This window comes from Vombatus ursinus, unplaced genomic scaffold (assembly GCF_900497805.2).
Source record: "Vombatus ursinus unplaced genomic scaffold, bare-nosed wombat genome assembly UNPS02004180.1, whole genome shotgun sequence".
In the NCBI taxonomy this organism is placed as follows: Eukaryota; Metazoa; Chordata; class Mammalia; order Diprotodontia; family Vombatidae; genus Vombatus; species Vombatus ursinus.
In genome coordinates, this window is record NW_020943958.1 from 190,461 (window position 1) to 210,551 (window position 20,091).

General features: G+C 43.9%; 1 pseudogene; it reads right to left on the bottom strand.

Moving 5' to 3' along the window:
- Positions 1-1,841: 1,841 nt before the first annotated feature.
- LOC114053761 lies at positions 1,842-3,233 on the bottom strand (annotated as a pseudogene).
- Between the last annotated feature and the right edge of the window lie 16,858 nt (positions 3,234-20,091).

Consider the following 20,091-nt stretch of genomic DNA (forward strand, 5'->3'; position numbering starts at 1 on the left):
CTTCCCCACTCAGAGCTGGCTCCTGCCTTCTAGCTGACTGCTCTAAGCCTAAGGAACACATTCTAATTAGATCCAGGAATGTTCAATATTCCCACCCCCATTCCACTTAAGGAGACTCCTCTCTCTTTGTTCATCACAGGTAGTCCTGGCCTATCCTGACTGACCTTTTCCCTCAGGGATCCCATGGTCCACATAGTGGGGTGGAGTCTACTGACTGACAGCAGCAGCTAAGGGAGGGAAATCATGACAGGGAAGAGGAACAGGGATGAAGGCAAAATGCAAAGCTGGACTGAGGATTGGCCCAGGTATAGGAAGCCAGGGCTGCTGGGAACAGAAGCACTGGTCCCTTTCTATACTTTAGAAGCACATAAAGCTGGTCAATAAACACTAATTAACATTACGCCTATTATATGCCAGGCCCTACCCTAAGCAGTGGGCATTGTGCAAAGCACAATGTGCCCATCCTGTCTGCCCACACTATACTCTTCAAAGCCCTATGAAGCCACTTGCCCAGTAGGAATAAGATTAAGATTTTATGCTGGACAATAAAATGCTTTTCTGAGAGGCACTGATCTAATAAAAGCATTGTTCTAAAAGCTGGTGTCCAAAAAAAAATTTAAAAATAAAAAATAAATAAAAAATAAAATAAAATAAAAGCTAGTGTCCAGATTCATAAGCATGATTCCCTCTTTCTCTTGCCATCCAGAAAGACAATTTGAAATAACTTCTTTGCTTTGGTAGAAAATCCACCTGAATATTTCCCCATCCCTTAAAAATGTAAACAATTTTCCCCATCCCCACCTTTCTTTTTGGCTCCACAGCTCTGAACCTAGGGGCAGTAGTGCCAGCCCTCTCTTTGCCAGGGTGAAGCAAGGATTCCTCAGGGCCACTAGAACCTTCATACTGCAGGCAATTCTCCCCATAAGGCTCAGAGTTGGGAATGGGGTTCCATTCTCAGTGTTTCCTTATCAACTCATTTTGCTTGAGGTCCAATGAAATCGTTCAGCTGTTAGCCAGTTTAGTCACTGAGTCATGTGGTCTTGTTTGAAGATGCTGCTCCTTCACCACCACCACCACCATCACTCTATATCACCCCCACTGAAGGACAACAGAGCTCCTTGGTCTTTGGGGTTTATGATCACAAGTGTGGGGCATACATCAGAGAAGAGCCCACATGATAGTTTGCTCCCTTTGGCATGGGTCCACCTAGCTTTTTCACTAAATGGGGACTGGGAGTCCCAAATGCCAAAGGGGCTGCAAGCCCCTGGAATGGTCACTAGATTGGGCCATACCTACTTTTGCCTAGGGAAGAGGTATTTCATTTCTCTTCTCCAGCTTATGGAACTTCAGGCTCCAGATCCCTATGGTCCCTAAGGACCTCATCATTTGAATTAAGGGGTGGGGACTACCTTGAATCTGAGGTCACACAAAGCCTGCACCATCCCCCACCTCCCTTTACTAACCATTCCCACTTCCCTCCACTCTGGCCCTCAATGAAGACAAAACAAGGAAGTAGATTTGTTAAAAGAGGTAATCCTGTGAATATTGGGGTTCCCTCTCCCTTCCCCACCCCACCTTTTTGGTTCTCTTCTGTCTGCCCTTTGAGAAGAATTATATCTTAATTTCTGAGTGGTTCCCCTCAAACCATGTACCCTCCCTCAAAATGATTCAACAACATTCACAATTAGGAATTTAATAAGAATCTCAAAAGTTTCTCCAGGTGCACCTGCCCACCCCACCTCTTTTCCATTCCAGTTGATCACTGAGGTTCTGTTCATGAGGATTAGTTAGTAGAGTTTCCATACCCATCTCAGTGTGGTCCTAGATGTGGAGCTGAAGAGTTAGCGGATGTTAGCGAAGAGACGGAGCACAGATACAGATTCCTCTGCTAAATGGGTTTTGTGAAAAACATTCCAAAATCTCAGGGTCTCATCTCCAGCCCCTGTAACTATAGCCTGTCCATCAGGAGACATTGCTAGATACAGAACTCTGTACAAATGGCCTGTGAGTTTGGCTACTTGGGTCAAGGAGGGGTATTTCCAGATGGCAATCTGGTTTTCAGCATATCCATGGGTGCTGACCAGCTCATTGTCATATCTGGACCAGGCCAAGTTGCACACTTGGGAACCAGTATCGATGTGCTGGAGGGGCTGCCCTGTCACTGTATTCCAGAAGTGAATACACCCATCTGATATCCCACCACCTGATGCTAATAGGCCATGCTGGTGGGGAGACCATGACATAGCTTTCACAGCAGCCACGTGCTTGATGTATCTATGGACAGGTCTTAAATTATAGAGGCTCCAGACTATAACTGTATTGTCATTTCCGCCAGAGGCCAGTATCTGGTAATCTGTGGACCACTTTAACCGACATACCTCCTGCGTGTGACCCTGCAGCCAGCGCTCACACTGTACGGGGGGTGCCCGAAGGTCTCTCTGGAGGATCATTCTGTCCTGGCTTCCAGAGGAAATCTGGTTTGCATTCCAGGCGAGCACACCGACTCGAGCTGTATGACCCTCCACTGTGCACAGAATCTTCTCTGCAGCTACATCCCAGATCTGTACAAAGCCTTTATCTGTACCAATTGCTACCAAGTTACCCTGTTCAGACCAGCCCACGGAGGTCACACAATCTCCTTCCATAGACAGATCACACAGGTTGGTCACCTGGCACGTAGAAGCATTCCACAGGTAAGCACTAGTGCCCAGGCCCACAATGATGATGTTTAGGGAAGACCAGTCTAGTGGATTCAGGTAGAAGTCATTTTGGAGTTCGGGGGCCTCAAGGATTTTGAAAGGGCTTTGAGGGATTTTTCTGGTTAGTTTCTGGTGAGATATTAGTAATATCTGGCTTTTGTTGCTGATGGGAGATCAGACATAAGGACAGGCATCAGGTCTCCACTGCTTAGTGGTGTGAGTATACGTGAAGAGATTCTTTTTGTGTGACGTCCAAGGCTGCAGCCTTCGGCCTTCTCTCGTGGGATCCTGGACATTCTCAATCCCAGCTTCTAGTAGCTCGTTCTTCAACAAGGCAGAATAGACTGGGTTAACTTCGTCACTGTCTGAGGTGGCACCTTCGATTTTCTGTTTCTGCATGGGTGATTTCTCAGGTTCATACAGTCTATGGAAGTGCAGGTTCCAGTTGGCTCCAGCTCTGGAGGGAATGAATCGGTCTCCGTGTTTGTGAGAAGAGGACAATGGAGAACTGGGAAGTGCCAAACTCCAATTCATGTTAGTTCCACCTCAGTTGGCTCTCCTGGGATCTCCTGGGGCTTTTCCTGAGGTCTCACCCTGAGGCAGATCAGGACACAGACTTTGTTGAAGTCTACTCAGGGTAGGAAACTGGCACCTAAAGCTGGGGGTCTGGCAATGGGATTAAACTAAGACAGACAGTTGGATAGACAATGAATGGACAGATAGACAGATGAATGGATGCACATACAAACAGACTCACACACTACAGGTGTGCCTATTTTGGAGAAAGGTCTATGGACTGGAGCAGCCTGGCATTCACGTGTTAGATCCAGGAGGGATGACAGTCAAGGTCAGTCTGAGAAAAAAAAGATGCCAGTTGGGATTTTGATTCTGGGGAGAAAAGCCAAGATCAATCTGTGAGAAACCTTTCAGGATTTCTGTTTCGGGCAGGAGGGGATATCCAAAGTCAGTCTGTGATGACTGTCATCTCAGTACGTAGAAAAGGTGGGGTTGGGGTTGGGGTGGCTTGGCACTCAGAGCCTGAATTCAAGAGTTTAGATGGCTTCAAATAAGTCTGGGAGGTGATACCTTTTAGGATCTCAATCCTGGGAAGAATGGCCAATATAAGTCTAAGATGGGACACCTTTTGGGATCTCAGACCAGGAGAAAATGGTCAAAATGAGTCTAGAAAGCAGAGTTCATTCACGATCTCAGTGGAGAAGGCTGGGTAGGGGCCCACAAAGGACAACAGCCAAGCTCAATCTGGGAAGAGCCACTTTGAGAGATCTTGGTCAGGGAAGATGGGAAAGGGCTTGGGTGCTGCCTATGACTCAGGGTCTGGATCTCCTATGTCCAGGAAAGAAGGAAAGGACACAAAGTAACTCACTAACTGTTGGTGCTCAGCATAGAAAAATATCTGTGAAGGCCAAGCCTTTCCTTTGTGCCACTGGAAGATGGCCAGGGCCAGCTTGGTGCCCTCTGAACTTAGGGCTGTGATTCACGAAGCTGATGGCTCAGGTCAGCCTCTGGAAGATACCTTTCAGGATCTTGGTCCAGAAGAAGATTGGGCCAGAGCTCAAACTGGTGATATCTTTGCCATTGGTGGGAGAAGAGATTAGGTAAATCTGGGAGGGGAGACCTTTTGTGAGATAGGTTGGGGGAGGAGGCACTTTGCCCCTTGTGAACAGCCTAGGAGGAGGTACCTCAGTCTTAAGGGAATGATCAGGATAGGTCTACGAAAAGGGGGCTTTACTAAACTCTATCTGGCGAGAAGGCTGGGGACCTCACAGTTGTCCATGGATCCACCCTCGGGCCAACAATCAAGATCATTCTAAGGCATCTCCAAGACAGTGTCCCGCCTTAGATGAAAGGGGGGAAGGGCAGGGGGCAGGGCAGGGCAGGACCAGTATAAGGCCCTGGGTCTCAGGCTAGCCTGCCAGGGTCTGCCTCAAGGGATTTAGGGGTGGGGCAAAGTCAGAGGGGCGCTCCTAGGCAGGGGCCCAAACTGAGGCCTTTACTGGAAGGGTCAAAGGCTAAGGTGAGAGGCTTACTCCTGGGGATATCTTGCGCTCACCGGCCAACCATGGGCCAGCCTCCGAGGGGGTACAGTGAAGTGGCGCCGAAAGGGCTGGGCCAGTGGGAGGGCAGACCAAGTACACCTCACACTGATGCCTCAGGGATGCCGCTTCCGCCCCGACACCCAACTCCAAGGTACCCTAGATGGCGGCACAGCACACGCACCCCTTCTTACTCAAGATGGCTGCGTTCTCCCCTTCTCCTCCGGCTGCCAGCACTCCCTGGGTGGCCCCTGGAATGCCGTGATAGATTCCCTGCTTTTAGGAACCCAAGAAGGGGAAGGGGAAGGGAGGGGGGAAGAGGAGGGGCGGGGGTAGAAGCCGGAGAACTGTATGCCTAAAAAGCCCAACGGATCAATTTCCAGGGAAAAGAGGAAAAGAAAAATGTAATCCAATGTGATTATATTGATGGAGTTTGATTCCAGAGAAGGCCTTTGCAGAATTGGGGGACTAGGAGTATGGAAAATAGGATATACTGTCAGACTTAGAATATGTGTTGGCTATTTTTACTAAACTCCTCCCCCTTCCCCCTTTCTAAAAAATTCCTTCTTACAAGGATCCATTAGAAAATCCCTTAGGCAAGAGGAGAGGGAGGTATTCAGACATGAAGATGATATACAAACAAGAGATTAACAGTATGTAACAGATTTAGCTGCTTAATCGTTAGTGCTCTGGGCAAATCTAAGACTATACAAGGTGTCCCAAAAGTCTTAGTGCAGTTTTTAAGTTAAAATTTTTGGGACACCCTGTATAAATGGAAAAGATTCAACCCCTATCCTAATCTTATTAATATACACTAGATCTCTCTCTCTCTCTCTGTGTCTCCTCTTCCTCCTCCATTTGTGTCTGTGTGTGTGTGGGTGTGTGTGTGTGTGTGTGTGTGTGTGTGTGTGTGTGTGTGTGTGTACACATATCAGGAATCTGGTGCATGTACAAATCACATCAAATCCACATTACATCCATAAATACGCATATGTGTATAGATATAGCTATGAAACAGAGTAAAACAGAAGCTATTACTGCTGCCTAAGCTTGTTTCTGTCAAATGGACACATGTGTTGTCTACCTATCCCCCATGCCTGATTCGTGTTTTTATGCCCAGGTCCCTACTCCCAACATGAGGCAACCATGTGGTGCAATGATAGTGTGCTGGACCTGAAATCAGGAAGACCCAGGTTCAACCCTGGGCAGATCACTTAACATCTGTCTGCCTCAGTTTCTTCATCTGTAAGGTGGGAATAATAACGTAGCATCTCCCCCAGGTGTGTCCCTACAAACAGGATAATATATCCAAAGTGTTTTGCAGCTTTTCTTGTTCAATCGTGTTTGACTCTTTGTGACCCCATGGACCACAGAATGCCACTACTCTCCATGGGGTTTTCTTGGCAAAGATTCTGGAGTTGTTTGCTGTTTCCTTCTTCAGTGGATTAAGGCAAATGGAGGTTAAATGACTTGCCCAGGGTCATGCAGCTAGGAAGTATCTGAGGCCATATTTGAACCTGGGTCTTGCTGACTTCAGGCCCAGCACTCTATCCACTGGGCCACCTAGATGCCTCTTTGCAGCCTTAAAGCTCTGTAAAAAAAAAATGCTATGATTAAGTGACCACCTAATTTGATGAGGTCGGACTCAAAGCTTTCTAAGGCCTTTTCTAATTCATGGAATCATAGATTTAGAGCATGAAAAAACCTGAGAAGCTGTGTCTAGCCCCATAAATTTACACATAAGGGAACCAAAGGAAAAAAACTGACAGAAGAGATGTGAAAATACTATGTAATGTACTAACTATAGTAAAGTATTAGAAGACACACACACACACACACACATTCTAGTGATGGAAGGGCTTGATAACAACTTGTAATAATTTGAAGGTTCAGAGGAGACCTCAGTAAACTGGTACCCACCTTGCAGTACAGTGGGTGTACTGGGAAAAGAGAAGAGCAGGAGGAGGAGGAAGAGGAGAAAAAGGAGAAGACAGAAGGGAGGTGGTTGAAGGCAGGGCCTGGGGTTGGTCCTGGCTCTGAACTAGATCTGGGGGCTTAGACAAAGCACTCAGGAGTTTCCTCGTTGAAATCAAGGTGCTTAGACTCCAGATCAGGAGACCGTCACATTTTGGAGGTCATGAACCCCTTTGGTAGTCAGTGTGGGGAAGCTGATGGACCAATTTTCAGGATCATGTTTGTTGCCTACGTTCCTAGTTGGAGATGCTCAAGGTCACTTAGAAGTTAGGAAAAACGAACATGTAATTTCTACCCTGCCCCATCCAAGTTCACAGAGCCCCTGAAAACCATCCATAGACTCCTTGGAGAGTGAGGTCTATGCACCCCAGGTTAAGAATCCCTGGAGTAGATTGTCTTTAAGATCTTTTCCAGTAACCTTTCCAACTGGCATTTTGTTGCCCTCGGCTCTTTCAGGATAAAAAGAGGATGACCAGTTGACAATATCATATGGGAGGCTGGACCTTGAAATGGAAAGAAGGAAGGAAGGAGGGAGGGAGGGAAGAAAGGAACAAAGGAATGAAGGAAAGGAGAGAGGAGGGGAGAGGAGGGAGGAAACAATCATATATTTAGCACCTACAATGTGTCCTAACCGCATCAGGTGAGTTAGGAGGATGTCAGCACAAAGCATGTGAAGACTTCCCTGGCCAAACGGGCAGATGAGAATAATTTGTTCCAATGGCCATGAAGGCGGCTGAAGCGGGTGCCGCGGAGCACTTAGAGCTTGATCAAACATCAAAGATGCCAAGGCCATCCACTGCATCCCAGGCCATCACCAGTCATCTTGACTTTCGTCTTACCACTCAACTTCGATGACAGTGAGGGTGATGACTTTGTGCAACTCTACCTTACTTAAATCCAATTCATGAGTCAAGTCCTTGGTCCTCTTAGAAAATGAGGGACAAACAACAACAATGTAAAGAAAAGTAATGGCAGCCACCAAGAAGAGCTGGCAGGAGGTGATCTGGTGTCCCTATAGACTGATCTCCCTGTGCACATTGTACTCCCACCTCCCACAGAGAGCAGGGAGCATTGTTCAGAAGGATGGCCTTGTGTTCCAGCAACATCCTGAGTTATCAAAATACAGTTTGACATTGTACATTCTATTGTATTTACTAAGGCAGGAATGTGGACTATTTTTCTGTTGAGAAGATATTTGTCTACAAGTTTTAAAACAGAAACACTTTTCTGGTTCACCTTCAGCTCAGAAAATTAAAGGAATGGGACAGTTTGCTGCATTCAACATTCTGGGGAATTCACATGTAAACATCTAGCAAAGAGAGGAAACACTGTGGTGTGGGCACTATTGAGCTGAAGTCATTACCTGGGAAATGCAAGTTGGAATCCTGCTTGTGATACTTTTAGCTGTGTGGTGGTCATGAGCACTGAAGTCACTGACCCTCAGTTTTGTAGGAGGGAAGGTGAAACCTGTAGCCCCTCCCTCAGAGAGATGGTGTGAGGAGCCCCTGAGATAATGTACATGAAATACTGTTTAAACTTGAGAGGACTCAAGCATTAAGAGTCCTCAGGATAAGGTTTAGCCTGTGGGAAGTGTGGGTTCCCAATTAATTAACTTTCAGGATGGAAACCTGAATTTATAGGCTTGGCTCTTAGCTTCTTTTTTTATATTAAAATTTTATTTTTTATTTGTTTTTAGTTTTCAACATTCACTTCTATAAGATTTTGAGTTCTAAATTTTCTTCCCCTGCCTCCACTCGCATCTCCCCAAGATGGCATGCAATCTGATGTATGCTATAAATGTACAATCATACTAAATATATTTCCACTTTAGTCATGTTGTGAAAGAAGAATTAGAACCAAAGGGAAAAACCACGAGAAAGAACAAACAAAAAAAGAGAGAGAGAGAGAGAAAGTAGTATGCTTTGATCTGCATTCAGACTCCATAGTTCTTTCTCGGAATGTGGACAGCATTTTCCATCATGAGTCTTTTGTAATTGTCTTAGATCCTTGTACTGGTGAGAAGAGTTAAGTCTGTCAAAGTTGATCATCGCACAATGTTCTCCTGGATCTGCTCATTTCACTCAGCAGCAGAGCATACAAATCTTTCCAGGTTTTTCTGAAGTCAGCCTGTTCATCATTTCTTAGAGAACACTAGTAGTCCATGGCATTCATATACCACAACTTTTCCAGCCATTCCCCAATTGATGGGCATCCCCTCAATTTCTAATTCTTGGCCATCATGAAAAGAATGGCTGTAATAGGCTCTGGAGACACAGCCAACTCATTTGCCCCATTTAAACCCTTTTCCAAGTTGTACAAGTTTCTAAAGTAAATATCATAGTAGCTGTATCTTTGATCAACTTCTATTGGCCCCCTAAGCTACAGATCACTGATATAAGACCTCTCAGATAGAGTTTGACCTACTGATCAATTTGCTGTGCAGACCATTGAATGGACCTAGTGAGACCTTCCAGTGAGACCTTTGAGTCCTTCACAGAGGAGGAGGAGGAGGAGGATGAAAAAGAAAAATGTCAACTCACTGAGGAAAAACCCTCTGGCTCCTTGGTCTCTTCTGAGGAATGCCAGGCAGGGTCCAGTGCCTCTGGGAGCCAACCTGTGAGGAAGAAGCTGATGCCAAGCTTAAAGGATGAAGGTATAGAAATCCCATTGGGAGGGAGTGGGAAAGGGCTGTTTGTCAGTCCATCAGTAGGTAAACATTTATTAAGCACCTCCTGAATGCCAGGCACTTTGTTAAGTAAGTTCTGTTGGCCACCCACTCAGGGTTATACTCCCACCCAGTCCCTACCTTTGCCCAATTTTTTTCTAGAGTAATGAGGGGCAACCCTGCTGCTATTGACAGATTGAGGGTGGACATCTACAATATGCAGAACTCAACAGAGGCAATCCCCTGACTCAGCCCCCCACAAATGAAATGCTGATGATATATGCTCAATGGTTCCTCAGAGGCCACAGGCCAAGTAGAGATAAAAAGTCCACACCAAGGTACATTGCTGAAGAGTGTCAGGCTATTCCAAAAAAGTACAGTAGGGGATAGGGAAAGCCACTGGAAGGCCATAATGAATTACTTCCGCAGACTCCTCACAGTGCATATTGCTCTTCCTCCCCACCTCCTCCTGCCACACAGCCCAGCCTCTACTGCCTGTCCTTCACCCTTCTCCTCATTCTCCTTTCTATCACAGTTTGAATCCTTTCCTGACAGGGGCCCTCTCTGTGAGTTGTACATTCATTGGAGACCTAGGATTGAGAGTTAAAAGGGAAACACCAACACCTGGACCCCTAAGTCGGGGGGGGGGGGGGGGGGGGGGGACCAGTGGAAACCAGCTTGGGAAACCACCAGGTGCCTGGCCATTCTATGGCAACCAGCTCTCCCAGCTCCTCAGCAGTGATCCAAGGGGCCCCAGGCAGATAAACACCCTACAACATTCATCTGAAAGAAGCTGAAGAAAGCAAAAGGAAGCAGAGGCCTGGGTGGGCAGGAAATCTCCAGGAGCCACACTACCCAATCCTACCCCTACAGTTCCACTGTTGCTGTTTCCAGCCCAACACCAGGTAAGCTGCCAGAACCCTACAGCCTCCAAGTGCAAACATAAGAGGCCCCAGCACACAAAGTCATTGACCAGGCCCTAGGCTCCCAACACAAGAAGCTTGGGTCAGTGCCCTCTGCTCCCCAGCAGGAGAGCTCAATCTTTTTAAAGGCCAGGAAATAAGCAAACACCATGAGCAAAAAGAAACGTACAATAGATTCTTATTATGGGAAGAGTGAAGATCAAAGCAGAAATTCTGAAGAGGACAACATTGTCAACAAACCCACATCTGGAACCTCAAAAGGGAATATGAAGTGGTCTGAAGCCCAAAAAGCCTTCTTAGAAGAGCTCAAGAAGGATTATAAAAGTCAAATGAGAGAGGTAGAAGAAAAAATGGGAAAAGGAATGAGAGGTATGCAAGACAGAGTCAATTGCTTGGAAAAGGAAGGACAAAAATTAGCTGTAGAAAACAAGTCCTTAAAAAATACAGTTGGCCAACTGGAAAAAAGGTACACTGAAGAAAACAAGTCCCTAAAAAATACAATTGGCCAAATGGGGAAGGAGGTACAAAATCTAATAGAAGAAAACAATTTGTTAAAAATTAGAATTGGGCAAATGGAAGCTAATGACTCTAAGAGAGAGCAAGAATCAGTCAAACAAAAACAAAACAATGAAAAAACAGATGGAAAACATAAAATACTTCATTGGTAAAACAACTGACTTGGAAAATTGATGCAGGAGAGACAATTTAAAAATTATTGGTCTACCTGAAAATCACTATGAAAAGAAGAGCCTGGACACTATCTTGCAGGAAATCATACAGGAAAATTGCCCTGAGGTCCCAGAACCAGAGGGTAAAATAGCCATAGAAAGAATCCATCAATCACTTCCTGAAAGAGATCCCAAATTGAAAACACCAAGGATTATAGTAGCCAATTTCAAAATTACCAGGTCAAAGAGAAAATACTGCAAGCAGCCAGAAAAAAAAAACAATTTAAATATCATGGAACCATAGTCAGGAGTACACAGGACCTTGCAGCTTCTACATTAAAAGACCATAGGGCATGGAATATGAAATTCCATAAGGCAAAAGAGCTTGGATTACAACCAAGGATCAACTACCCAGCAAAAATGAGCATGATCTTTCAGGGGAGGAGATGGATATTCAACGAAATTGAGGACTTCCATACCTTCCTGATAAAAAGATCAGAGCTTAACAGAAAATTTGATCTTCAAATACAAGATTCAAGAGAGACATAACAAGGTAAATGCAACAGAGAGAAACATGTTATTAATAAAGGCAAACTGTTTACATCCCTACAAGGGAAGATGACACTTGTAACTCTTGAGAACTGTATTGTTATTACAACATGTTAAAGGGGTATACATAAAGGGGTGGGTATAAATTGACTGATGTAATGATGAAAAAAATCTAATCAAGTGTGTTAAATGGATCCAAGTAAGTTAATTAATCTGATCTAACTAAGAAAATGTACTGAGAAAGGAGGAGGCAGACAAGGGTAAATTACATTACAGGAAAAGGCACAAAAACCTATTACAACAGAGGGAAAGAAGGGAGGAAGATGAGCATTGTTTGAACCTTACTCTCATCAAATTTGGCTCAAGAAGGGAATAACATAATCAGTTAGGTATAGAAATCTAACATTCCCTATAGGCAGTAGGAGGGAAAAGGGGAAAGAAAAGGGAGGGGGGATAGAAGGGAGGGAAGAAATAGTAAAGGTAAAGGGGAAGAAACGGGAGGGGACTAATAGAAGGGAAGTGGGACTGAGGGAGGCAGTGGTCAAAAGCAAAACATTAAGGAGGAGGGAAAAGGAGAAAGGAGAAAGAAAAGCATGGGGGGAAAGGATGGAGGGAAAGACACAGATAGTAATCATAACTGTGAATGTGATATGTGAATGTAGTGGAGTATTACTGTGCTATAAAAAATGATGAACAGACAGACTTCAGAAAAACCTGGAAAGATTTGTATGGTCTGATGCTGAGTGAAGTGAGCAGAACCAGGAGAAGGTAGTACACAGTAATAGCCAAGTTGTGCAATGACTAATATTGATCGACTTAACCCTTCTCAGCAATACAAGTATCTAAGATGTCTCCAAAAGTCTCATGATGGAAAATGCTATCCACATCCAAAGAAAGAACTATGGAGTTTGAATGCAGATCAAAGCATATTATTTGATATTTTTTTCTCTTCTGTTGTGTTTTGTTTCCTCTTTCTGGTGGTTCCTACTATTCTAATTCTTACTTACAACATCACTAATGTGAAAATATGTTTAATAAGAATGTATATGTATAGCCCATATCAGATTGCACTCCATCTTGGGGAGGGAGGTAGGGAGGGAGGGGGAGAAAAATTTAAAACTCAAAAGCATATGGAAGTGATTGTTGATAAATCAATATATACATATATATATATATAAATTTTTTAAAAAAGAAAAAAATATCCTTCAAACAAGAAACATGTTTTGTATAGTCCAAGGAAACTTGGCCATCCCCCAGGAGTCATATATAAATTACAAAACTAGCTGGAACTGGATTCATTCAAAAGATTGGAATAAGCATGGTGTTCAGCCAAACCCCTTGAGAAAGAACTGCTTGGAGGTGGGGAAGGAGAGTCCTCAGGAGAAGGCTGGTCCAGAGGATTTTGAACTCCCCATCAGTTTCCTCACCATATCTTCACATCAGCCAACAGCAGCGTCTGCATCGGGATCCAAGGAAGATGAGTGCAGATCTGTCAGGCTGAAGGGAACCTTCTTGAGCATCCCACAAATCGGAGACAATGGTTCTAGCAGTCCAGAGCTGTGAGTTACCCCTTGGCACATCTACTCACTTTCCTCTGACCTTGGTACTTTTGAGAAATTATCATAGTCTTTTAGCAGATGTTTTGTACTCATTGTTTTTATTGCACTTCCTTAATAAATACTCCTTTCTTAAAAGCTAAAAAAAGAGAGAGAGAGAGAGTTAAAAGGGACCTCAGAGTTGTCTCCAACCTTGGATTGACAGATGAGTAAGCTGAGGCCCACATAAGTGAAGTGACTTGTAAGAAGTCATATGGGTAATTTTGACAAGAACTGGATTTGAACCCACATCCTTTGATATGAAATCTGGTCTCCTTTCACTGACACCACACTCTCTCCTAGTTGACATGCTCTCAGGAAACACAGGCTACATTGAATATTTCTGTACAATGAATGTGATTACAAAAACACATCTGCTTCAAGGAAAATAATGAAATGCTTTCCAAGGCCAGATGGAACTGATTTTGGATAGTTTTCTATTTTGGAAAATCCATTTCCACAGGCCATTCTTTCCATTAGCACCAGTCATTGGGATTTGTCTGTCAGGATAATTCTTCAGTGTCTCTCACGACAGAGGGGAGAAAAGAATGCTGAGGCATAACCTGATAATGGACTTCAACTAAATTCAGGGTTACTTGAGCAAAGAAGCTAACCATTTCTCCATCTCCTTAGGAAACAGACAAAGAGGAAACAGGTTCATGTGGCAACTGGGGAAAGAAACTATTTGCTTGCAAGGGCTCTGAACCCTACAGTAGGCTAACAGCCAGGTTCTGAGCCCTTCATTCATCAGCCCTTTGGGCAGGCAGACTTAGGTACACTCTCTAGCCTGGAGGCTGAGCCTGAGATGAGAGAACTTTAAAAAAAAAAAAGAAAGAAAACAAAGATGGTTTTTTCCCCTTGCCACCACCCGAGTGACATCTCCCCATCCTCAATAGCACCTTCCCTAGTAATGGAAAAGTATGGTTCAGCAAAAGAAACCAACAGGTTAGCCATTTCTAACAACATGTTTGTCATTCCAAGCCTCTGTTTTTTTGCTGCTTCTCCTGAGTGGCAGGAGCCTGCTTCTTTCTCAGTCCAAGTAGTTGGCCTCCTGCTGTACTTTCTAATTCAGGGGTTCTATGGGGGGCTCCTCCTCCTATTGTAGCCAATGAGGAAGCCATCCTAAACAATGCCAGTTGTGTTGATGTTTATTATGTTCCAAATAGGAAATTGAAGTGCTGTTTGGTGCCTGGGATTGAGTATATTTATGTGGTCTCATGACAGGGTAGGGTGTCCTCAAGAAATAAAGAGTGACCTTAGAGTAGTTAGTACTCTGCATGGGGTCATCCTAGGGAGGCAGGGCAGAACCCCAACCCCCCAAATGTCTTTTTAGTCTGTTATAATCCTTCAAATTCGGTTGTTAGAGATTCCTACCATGAGTCCTGAAGGAAGGCATGAACAACAAATCATTTATCAGGTACCTACCATGTGCATCACACTGTAGAAAGTGCACGTAGCAAAGAAAACCAGTTCCTGCTCTCCAGGAGCTCACACTCCAACAGGGGAGGCTGCCCAGAGGGGATTCATCAGGTTCTGAGCACACTGAAAGAAGCTTTGGTCCTTAGGGTGCAGAGATAGGCTTGGAGCACTGCAGCCTTCTTAGTTTCATGAAACTAATGATAATGCCTTATGGGTTTCTGAAGTTGAACCACTGGATGGCCTCAAAGACTTTGGTGGCAAGAGCCTTCTTTGTGAGGTCTTCAGTAGCTAGCCCCATGCCACAGTCAGCTAACGTTTCACTGTTCTAATTTAGATGAGCCATTGAACCCGCTGAACTCTGCTGCTCTAGAAGAGAAATTGAGTCAAAAGTGGATCCAGCTTCTCAAGGGCAAGGAAAGTCACACTGGACAACCTCAGGCCTAAATGTGCTTCTTTAGCAACCTCCAGGCATTGTTCCTGGCTCTTTCTTCTGTCACCAAAGAGAACATGTCTCATCCTTCTTCTTCCTCATTTCTGTCTTTCACAGACTTGAAGTCAACCATCACTGCCCCACCCCCTCTGCCCCAAGTGTTCCCTTCTCCAGGCTAAGCAGGTCCCTTTAAGGTCCTTCACCATCCTGGTTGACCTCCTCTGGTCACTCTGTAGCTTATTAGCAACCTCCTTAGACTGCGGTGCCGAGAACTGAAGTCAGGGCCCCAGACTAGTCCAGGTTGGAGCATGGTGGATCTCTTATCTCTTTTAATTTAGTCCAAAGTCACATTAGCCTTTTAGGCTGCCATACCATACTCCTGCCTTGTCTTGAGCTTGTGGTCCACTAAAGTCCCCAGATCTTTTTTATCAGACTGACTGCTGCTTAACCATGCCTCTCTGCTATCCCTTATACCTGCTCTATTCGTAAAGTTGGTTTTGGAGAAACCCAACTACCATCCTCTGTCCTTATCCCTTAGCAATGTTGCCATCTTCTTAGACAGCCCAGTATTCTAGGTTGGTGGGATTGGATCTGGACCCTATCACAGAGGCTGCTAGCTATTTCTCCTGACTATGTGCCATCTGTGTGGTGGATGGGTTTACCTGCTTTGTGAGTCCTGGACAAAAAGTTTTAGTGGCATAGGACCAAACATGGATTCCCCAGGGCAAACCACTGGAGACCTCCTTCCAGGTAGACGTGAAAGCAGCAACTTTGAACACATCCATTTTTCCCCTTCTTACACCATTTCACTGGACTCCATCCTAGCCAGGTTCTCTCCATCTTTTCCTCAAGAATAACATGAGAGTTTTTGTCATAGTCATTGCTGATATTAGAACCATACATAGCTATAGCGTTTCTCAGATCTACCCTGTCACAAAAGAGAAATGAGATTATAGTAGTATGCATGACCCTTCCTTGATGAAACTCTTTAGTTACCCAGACTTTCATGAAAAATCTTTCATCTACAGGATTCTCTGCTTAGCACTGAGGAGATTGAGATTAGCCAAGACATGTTTGCCACCTTCTGGGAATTTCAGTTCTTCTGGGAGGGTAGTGAGGAAGGGTGGGTATATTCTTTACTCTGCACTGCAGTGCTACTCTATTGGCACTTAAGTCCCGGGTTTGAATAGCAGTGGATTTGGAGACTGAGGACTGAGGGCCAGTTATCGGGAGCACTGTGATGAAGTATAAAGAGGCCTGGTGCTTGAGCCCAGGAGATCTGGGTTCCAGTCCTGGCTCAAACACATCTTTGAGCTGTGGGGAGGGAACCCCCATGCAAGTGTTAGCTAGTGTTTCTTGTACCCTAGGCTCTAGTTTGTGGCCCAGGGAGACCTGATTTTGTCCACTTGGAAGCAATCTTTATTGCCATCAAAGTCCCTACTCTCAACCCCACCCCCAGGAGTGTCCTTGACCTTGTGCTTGCATTTTGCACCAGCTTGACTCATGATTAAGTCTACTTAGTTGAGTGAGGAATATAATTGGTGAGAGTATAGAAAACACCATTTGTCACATGGTGCCTCATTTTCTCCATCTGTTTTATTCTGGGTAAATGTCAGGTATGCTCATTCCTGCTGTGCATGACAAAACCAGATAGTTAATTTTGAAATGGATAGCTTTACTCTGTTCATTTTTCAACAGAATAAGGGCACTTGCTTCCAGCAAAGGAAAACTCACGTTGTAGTAATTATCTCTCCCGAATCCCATCTCTCTGACCTTAGGTGATATTAAGTAGATGCTCATTAGAAGGCATCACCTGTTCTTTATACATGAAATGGTGCCACCAACTCTACCTCCAACATGGCTGGAAACAACACTTCATTTATCAGGAAAAAAAGCATCGTTTGCTTATTCGATTCTTTAAAATGCTAAATGTTTGGATTTGGAAACACAAGGCAAATCCTACGACAAAGAAGGTGTGCCCCGGTATTGCAGAGTGAAATTTAAGGAAAAGGCCAGAAGTAGTGTATACTTCCTCTTTGTAGACAAACTCGGACATTTTAGAGCTGGAAGGGACCTGGGAAATCATCTGATCTAACCCTCTTATTCTACAGAGGAGGAGACTGAGCCCTGAGAAGTTCAGTGACTGGCTTATGGCCATGTAGATAGTAAATTTAACCCATACAGCGAGGAGTTGCAGTGGATGAAGCAATGGATTTGAAGTCAGGAAGATCTGAGTTCAAATGCTCCCTAAGATACTAGCTGTGTGACCCTGAGCAAGTTACTTCACCTCTCTCTGTGCCTCAGTTTCTTAATCTGTAAAATAAAGATAATAATAGCACTTACTTAGCAGGAGTGTTGTGAAGATCAAAAATGAGTTAGTGCATGTAAAAGCACTTTGTAAACCTTAAAGCACTATGTCATTTCTAGCTACCATTATCAGCATCATAACTTTTAAAAAACCATGCATAACAGCAGTTAAGGGTTTCATATAGGATCCTCGTCTTTGTTCTTTTTTATATATCAAAAGGTTTATGTTTGTCGATGATTAAATTCAAAAGAAAAGGAAAATTTTCAATACACAGCAAGTCTACACCTTTTTACTAGGTGATTCAATGACTAAGAATGTACCAGGAAAAAAGTCAAAGACAAAAAAAAAAATCCCTTTATACCAAAACATTTGGAGGAGAATTCTTTGTGGTAGCAAAAAACTGGAAACAAAGGGAGTGCCCACTAAATACAAAAGAATAAGTAAGGAAGTAGAATTTAGTGAATAGAAACAGGCAGTTCCAGAGGGAAGGAATTCAAGCTATCAATGGTAATTTTTAAAAATGCTCCAAATCACTAATAATTAGATAAATGCAAATTAAAACAATGAGGTTTCACCTCACACCCATCAGACCGGCAAAGGTGGCAAAAAAGGTAGAATAACAGGAGAATAAGCCCATGAATAATGGTTGGTGGGGCTTCAAATTGGTCCAGTCATTCTGGAAAGAAATGTGGAACTAGTCTCCAAAAGTCGCCAAACTTCATATATACCCATTGACCCAGGAATATACCCCAAAGAGATCAAAGAGAGTGGAAAGAGATCCATATGCCCAAGAGTGCCCCAACTGGGGAATGGTTGGACAAAACATGGTATATGAATGTAATAGAATATTACTGTGCCATAAAGAAATGATGGAAGAGATAGAAACCCGGGAAGACCTACATGAAGTCCTACAAAGTGAAGTGCAATGAACACAACGACCAATTTATGCAATAAGAGCATTGTAAACAAGAACAACTTTTAAGAACAAGAGTTCAAATCAATACAATACAAAAACCAGCCAGGATTCCAGAGAACAGATGATGAAGCATGTACCCACCTCCTGACAGAGAAGTGATGGACCCAAAGTATAGAATGAACCATACATTTTTGAACATGGTTAATATGGGAATTTGTTTCGCTTGACTATACATATTTGTTACTTGGGTTTTATTTTTCTATTTTCTTTTATTAAGAGGGAGGGGGATAAAGTTGGGAAAGGGCAACTACATGGCTCAGTAGATAGAGCACTAGGCCTGGAGTCAGGAAGACCTGAGTTCAAATCTGGCCTCAGACACTTACTAATTGTATGACCCTGGGGAAGTCACTTAACACTGCCTCAGTTTCCTCATCTGTAAAGTGATCTAGAGAAGGAAATGGCAAACTAGTCCAGTATCTTTGCCAAGAAAACTTCAAAATGGGGTCATGAAGAGTCGGACATGACTGAAAAATACCAAGTGAACTTATCCACAGTATTCAAAATTTCTCCATTTTCTATAACCTGTGGTTTCACATATGGATGGTGCGGTGTCTGAGGCCAGATTTGAACTCACAGAGATGAGTATTCCTGACTCCAGGCCTAATACTCTATCTATTGCACCAACTACCTTCCCTTAAGTTCACTTACCTTGGCCATATACTTTCCAGGGATATACACATAGATGATGGGGTTGATGCCCTCATTGCCAGAGCTAGCTCATTGCCAGACTTAGCTCAGTGCTTGGGAGGCTCCAGAGGAAAGTGTGGGAGATAAGAGGTATTATTAGGCTGCCTACCAAACTAAAGGTCTACAGAGCCATTGTGCTGACCTCATTGGTGTATGCCTGTGAAACCTGGAAGTCTACCAGAGCCACGCCAGGAAACTGAATCACTTCTATTTGAATTGACTCAGAAAGATTCTGAAGATCACCTGGCAGGATAAGTTACCAGACATTAAGGTTCTTTCTCAAGCTGAACTGCCAAGCATTCAAACTCTGCTGTAGAAAGTGCAACTCCCATGGGCTGGCCATGTTGTTCAAATGCCAGCCACACATTTGCCTATAAACTATGAGAAGGAAAGGCAGCCCCAGTGTAGTGGAGGGAGCTTGGAGCCACATATAAATGAATCAATCTACTATGGGCCAAGCACTAGGCTGAGCAGCTGGGGATACAAACACAGAAGGAAGTTAGTCCCTACCTTCAAGAAACTTACATCCTGGTAAGAGTAGAAAACACACATGGGGTTAAGTGTTTTTTTTGTTTTGGAGAATTACAGGAATAATGAATGGAGTGAGAACTGAGTAGATTAGTACATCCTTTCCAGAAGTAATGGCAGTATTGATTTGATTATGGTTCCAGAAATGGAAAGGCATAGAAGGGCAAGGTACACAGGAGAAAATGGCTAAGACAGCCTGGGCATGGAGATCAACTGAGATAACATTTATAAAGGCCTTAGTGCAGTACCTGATGCTTAGTAGGCACTTGATAAATACTTTTTCCCCTTTCCCTCATGGTCTCATTGCCACAAAGTGGCAAGGTGGCTGTGGAAATGGGTGGGGGGATCTTGATTGAAATCCTGGCTCTGACACTAGCTTTGCAACTGGAGCTAACTAAGTAGCCTTGCATCTCTGAGTCTCAGTTTCCTTATGTATAAAATCAGAAAAATAATAGCAGCGTTATTGTAAGGAAAACACTGTGAAAACTTGAATTTGCTAGAGAAATACAAATAATCATTATTAGACAGCCTAGTGTTTGGAATAGAGTACCAGTGCATGGAGCTTCACACCCAAGGGTCACATCTTTTTATTTTTTTTTGGACTGGTTCTTTTTTT